The sequence below is a fragment of the Salvelinus sp. IW2-2015 genome, unplaced genomic scaffold (genome assembly GCF_002910315.2).
Source record: "Salvelinus sp. IW2-2015 unplaced genomic scaffold, ASM291031v2 Un_scaffold1912, whole genome shotgun sequence".
Classification (NCBI taxonomy): Eukaryota; Metazoa; Chordata; class Actinopteri; order Salmoniformes; family Salmonidae; genus Salvelinus; species Salvelinus sp. IW2-2015.
This window is the reverse complement of record NW_019943272.1, coordinates 138,690-143,101: the sequence shown is the minus strand read 5'-3', so window position 1 is coordinate 143,101 and position 4,412 is coordinate 138,690. Positions and strand designations below refer to the sequence as shown.

The window sequence follows — 4,412 nt, the reverse complement described above, 5'->3', positions numbered from 1 at the left end:
TTTACAGTAACATTTTGATCTGGTCTGGATTGGCGTTTTCTTCTCCCTTGGTTTGTCTATCTATCGCTCTTTTTCTCTCTCTCGCTTCTCTTGTTGTCCTGCCTGGACACTATCAGGAGGGGGTTCTACTGGTGCTGAATGGTGCTTTAGTATCTGGGTTTGTGTTGCTCTATCACTCACAACTCAATGTGAATCACTTTGATTGTTTTACCAGTATTAGGACAAGCAGAACATATTCTCCCTGATTGTTTTACCAGTATTATAATGAGCAGAACATATTCTCCACTCAACACTGATTTCTCTTCTTTGAAAGAGTTGCAGAAGTGAATGCTGACATTTTGACATTTACTTTTCTCTGCTCCGTTCTCTCTCTTGACTGATCAAATGTCTGTGATGATTACCATGTATTTAAAGGGGCAATGCAGGGTTCCTAAAACAGGAAAGTGGCCACCTCTCCACCACTGGTTTTGTTTAACAGCTCATCAGGGACAGAAGTTCTGAACTCTGAATGTCCTGAGTGGATAACTAATCTCTCTCTGTGGAAGTGAAAGGCGTGACACCCCACTGTACCAGCTGAGAGAAAGCCTCTAGAATGCATCCGTCACAGCCAACTACCACAGAACCCGGCTGTGCTGCTCACTGCTTACAGCTGACACTAGACGTTAGTATAAGCTTAACAAAGTTAAAAGTTCCATCTCCTGGTTAGTCTTTAACTGTCACTCATGCAACAGGTGAAGATTTTGATGAAGATTTTTTACCTTCAGCCCCTGCTGATCAATACCCTACCTGACTATATTATACCCTACCTGACCACCCTACCTGACCACCCTCCACCCTACCTGACCACCCTCCACCCTACCTGACCACCCTAAACTGACCACACACACTATCCTAGACCACCTACTCATTGACACACCTCCACCCTACTTCTTAGGTTTCATTTATTTATACAAAGAAAACAAGTGACAGACAACAATACAGATGAAACCAATCAATAATAAATGGTGTGCAGGTTGGAAGGGCTGATTTAAGAACCACACCTCCCAAAAATAATATACAATACAGAAGTAGAACAATTAAACAGATAACAAAACCTACTAATTATGAATGTAATCATGAAACAAATAAATACATATATTTGTTTTGTTTAAATGTGCATGTCAGAGTTGGGCTATATGGAATGGGTTACTGAGTAGTTCTGGTTACAGGCTGATCCCAGTCTTCATGGAGGAGATTACTGAGTAGTTTGGTTCATCAGGCTGATCCCCAGTCTCATGGAGGACATTACTGAGTAGTTTGGTTCATCAGGCTGACCCCCAGTCTTCATGGAGGAGATTACGAGTATGTTTGGTTCATCAGGCTGATCCCAGTCTTCATGGAGGAGATTACTGAGTAGTTTGGTTCATCAGGCTGACCCCAGTCTTCATGGAGGACATTACTATGAGTAGTTTGGTTCATCAGACTGATCCCAGTCTTCATGGAGGAGATTAAGAGTAGTTGTGGTTCATCAGGCTGACCCCCAGTCTTCATGGAGGACATTACTGAGTAGTTTGGTTCATCAGACTGATCCCCAGTCTTCATGGAGGAGATTACTGGTAGTTTGGTTCATCAGACTGATCCCCAGTCTTCATGGAGGAGATTACTGAGTAGTTTGGTTCATCAGACTGATCCCCAGTCTTCTGGAGGACATTACTGAGTAGTTTGGTTCATCAGACTGATCCCAGTCTTCATGGAGGAGATTACTGAGTAGTTTGGTTCATTAGGCTGACCCCCAGTCTTCATGGAGGAGATTACTGAGTAGTTTGGTTCATTAGGCTGATCCCCAGTCTTCAATGGAGGAGATTACTGAGTAGTTTGGTTCATTAGGCTGACCCCAGTCTCATGGAGGAGATTACTGAGTAGTTTGGTTCATTAGGCTGATCCACAGTCTCATGTAGGAGATTACTGAGTAGTTTGGTTCATCAGACTGATCCCAGTCTTCTGGGAGAATTACTGAGTAGTTTGGGTTCATCAGACTGATCCCCAGTCTTCATGGAGGAGATTACTGAGTAGTTTGGTTCATCAGACTGATCCCCAGTCTTCATGGAGGAGATTACTGAGTAGTTTGGTTCATCAGACTGATCCCCAGTCTTCATGGAGGAGATACTGAGTAGTTTGGTTCATTAGGCTGACCCCCAGTCTTCATGGAGGAGATTACTGAGTAGTTTGGTTCATTGGGCTGACCCCCAGTCTTCATGGAGGAGATTACTGAGTAGTTTGGTTCATTAGGCTGACCCCGTCTTCATGGAGGAGATTACTGAGTAGTTTGGTTCATAGGCTGATCCACAGTCTTCATGTAGGAGATTACTAGAGTAGTTTGGTTCATCAGACTGATCCCCAGTCTTCATGGAGGAGATTACTGAGTAGTTTGGTTCATCAGACTGATCCCCAGTCTTCAGGAGGAGATTACTGAGTAGTTTGGTTCATCAGACTGATCCACAGTCTTCACTTGAAGTTATTGAGGGATGATGATGTTTTGGCAATGTGAAGATAAGAATTCCAGAGTATGGTACCTCTGTATCTGATAAGGAATTGAATAAATGAGATGCGACAGTGGGGAGGGGTGAACTTATCGCTGTGTTATATAGATGGATTTCAGAATTACCTGGAAGAATCCATTGAAGGGTTTTAGGTAAACTGGGACCTGGAAGAATCCATTGAAGGGTTTAGGTAAACTGGGACCTGGAAGAATCCATTGAAGGGTTTAGGTCAACTGGGACCTGGAAGAATCCATTGAAGGGTTAAGGTAAACTGGGACCTGAAGAATCCATTGAAGGTTTAGGTAAACTGGGACCTGGAAGAATCCATTGAGGGTTTAGGTCAACTGGGCCCTGGAGAAATCCATTGAAGGGTTTAGGTCAACTGGAGACCTGAGGAATGGATCCAGATGATTGAGAGTTGGTGATCATGAGGTTATCACTGGGACCTGGAAGAATCATTGAAGGTTTAGGTACTGGGACCTGGAAGAATCCATTGAAGGGTTTAGGTCAACTGGGACCTGGAAGAATCCATTGAAGGGTTTAGGTAAACTGGGACCTGGAAGAATCCATTGAAGGGTTTAGGTAAACTGGGACCTGGAAGAATCCATTGAAGGGTTTAGGTAAACTGGGACCTGGAAGAATCCATTGAAGGGTTTAGGTAAACTGGGACCTGGAAGAATCCATTGAAGGGTTTAGGTAAACTGGGACCTGGAAGAATCCATTGAAGGGTTTAGGTAAACTGTCTGGGACCTGGAAGAATCCATTAAGGGTTTAGGTAAACTGGGACCTGGAAGAATCCATTGAAGGGTTTAGGTAAACTGGGACCTGGAAGAATCCATGAAGGGTTTAGGTAAACTGCTGGGACCTGGAAGAATCCATTGAAGGGTTTAGGTAAACTGGGACCTGGAGAATCCATTGAAGGGTTTAGGTAAACTGTGGGACCTGGAAGAATCCATTGAAGGGTTTAGGTAAAACTGGGACCTGGAAGAATCCATTGAAGGGTTTAGGTAAACTGGGACCTGGAAGAATCCATTGAAGGGTTTAGGTAAACTGGGACCTGGAAGATCCATTGAAGGGTTTAGGTAAACTGGGACCGTGGAAGAATCCATTGAAGGGTTTAGGTCAACTGTCTGGGACCTGGAAGAATCCATTGAAAGGTTTAGGTCAACTGTCTGGGACCTGGAAGAATCCATTGAAGGGTTTAGGTAAACTGGGACCTGGAAGAATCCATTGAAGGGTTTAGGTCAACTGTCTGGGAGATATGAGTATTGATGAAAGTGCATAATTGGTGTACATTAATGTCCTAAATAGACAAGATATTGAGTTTCTTAAACAAAGGTGCAGATAGAGCCAGGTAATTAGAGGAGGTGGCTAGTCTTGCACATTTCTTTTGTATGATGAGTAATTTGTGTAGGTAGAAGGCATATCTACTGGCCCAGACAATATTACAATAAATGAGATATGAGTAAATGAAGCTCTAGTATAGAGTTAGGAGGCCTGATGAACCAAACCACTCATCTATCTGATATCAACACACTTCATCACTTTACTGCAGACTGAATGTGATCTTTCCAGGATAACTTTTCATCAATTAAAACTGAGGAATCTAGTGGATGTGACTTGTTCCATTTCATTCCAACCAATTGAGATTCTGGCTCTTTTTTTAACAATATTTCTTATTCTTACTAGTGAATACAATAATGTAGGATTTTTTAACATGTAAAGATGAATTGTGTATTTGGAACCATTCAGAAAATTTGGCAATGCCTGAGTTAGCTTTATTAATTAGTGATTCAAAATTATTGTGTTATAAAATCTAATTGGTGTCATCAGCAAAGACAATGAGAAGTACAGTAGAAGACACAGCAGTAAGGTTATTGATATAGATTAGTA

The 4,412-nt window shown here is 42.4% G+C and overlaps 4 long non-coding RNA genes across 9 annotated transcripts; 2 read left to right on the top strand and 2 right to left on the bottom strand.

Annotated features, from left to right (window-relative positions):
* Positions 1 to 358: 358 nt before the first annotated feature.
* Positions 359 to 1,033, bottom strand: LOC139024820 (uncharacterized). Its single transcript, XR_011476185.1, has 2 exons — positions 917 to 1,033; positions 359 to 868 (listed from the first exon to the last, which is right to left on the bottom strand). It is a non-coding gene; the product is annotated as an uncharacterized lncRNA (long non-coding RNA).
* LOC139024818 (uncharacterized) lies at positions 923 to 3,110 on the top strand. Of its 5 annotated transcripts, XR_011476178.1 has the most exons (7): positions 923 to 1,184; positions 1,234 to 1,395; positions 1,498 to 1,951; positions 2,001 to 2,149; positions 2,351 to 2,779; positions 2,816 to 2,858; positions 3,064 to 3,110. It is a non-coding gene; the product is annotated as an uncharacterized lncRNA (long non-coding RNA). The 5 variants fall into 5 exon arrangements; XR_011476179.1 differs by having other exon boundaries at positions 923 to 1,395; positions 1,498 to 1,901; XR_011476180.1 differs by having other exon boundaries at positions 923 to 1,395; positions 2,351 to 2,747; positions 2,822 to 2,858.
* On the bottom strand, positions 3,069 to 3,682 carry LOC139024819 (uncharacterized). 2 transcript variants are annotated; one of them, XR_011476183.1, is made up of 4 exons: positions 3,608 to 3,682; positions 3,501 to 3,569; positions 3,345 to 3,422; positions 3,069 to 3,306 (listed from the first exon to the last, which is right to left on the bottom strand). It is a non-coding gene; the product is annotated as an uncharacterized lncRNA (long non-coding RNA). The 2 variants fall into 2 exon arrangements; XR_011476182.1 differs by having other exon boundaries at positions 3,069 to 3,344; positions 3,385 to 3,422.
* On the top strand, positions 3,502 to 4,162 carry LOC112072397 (uncharacterized). Its single transcript, XR_011476184.1, has 2 exons — positions 3,502 to 3,564; positions 3,641 to 4,162. It is a non-coding gene; the product is annotated as an uncharacterized lncRNA (long non-coding RNA).
* Positions 4,163 to 4,412: the final 250 nt, after the last annotated feature.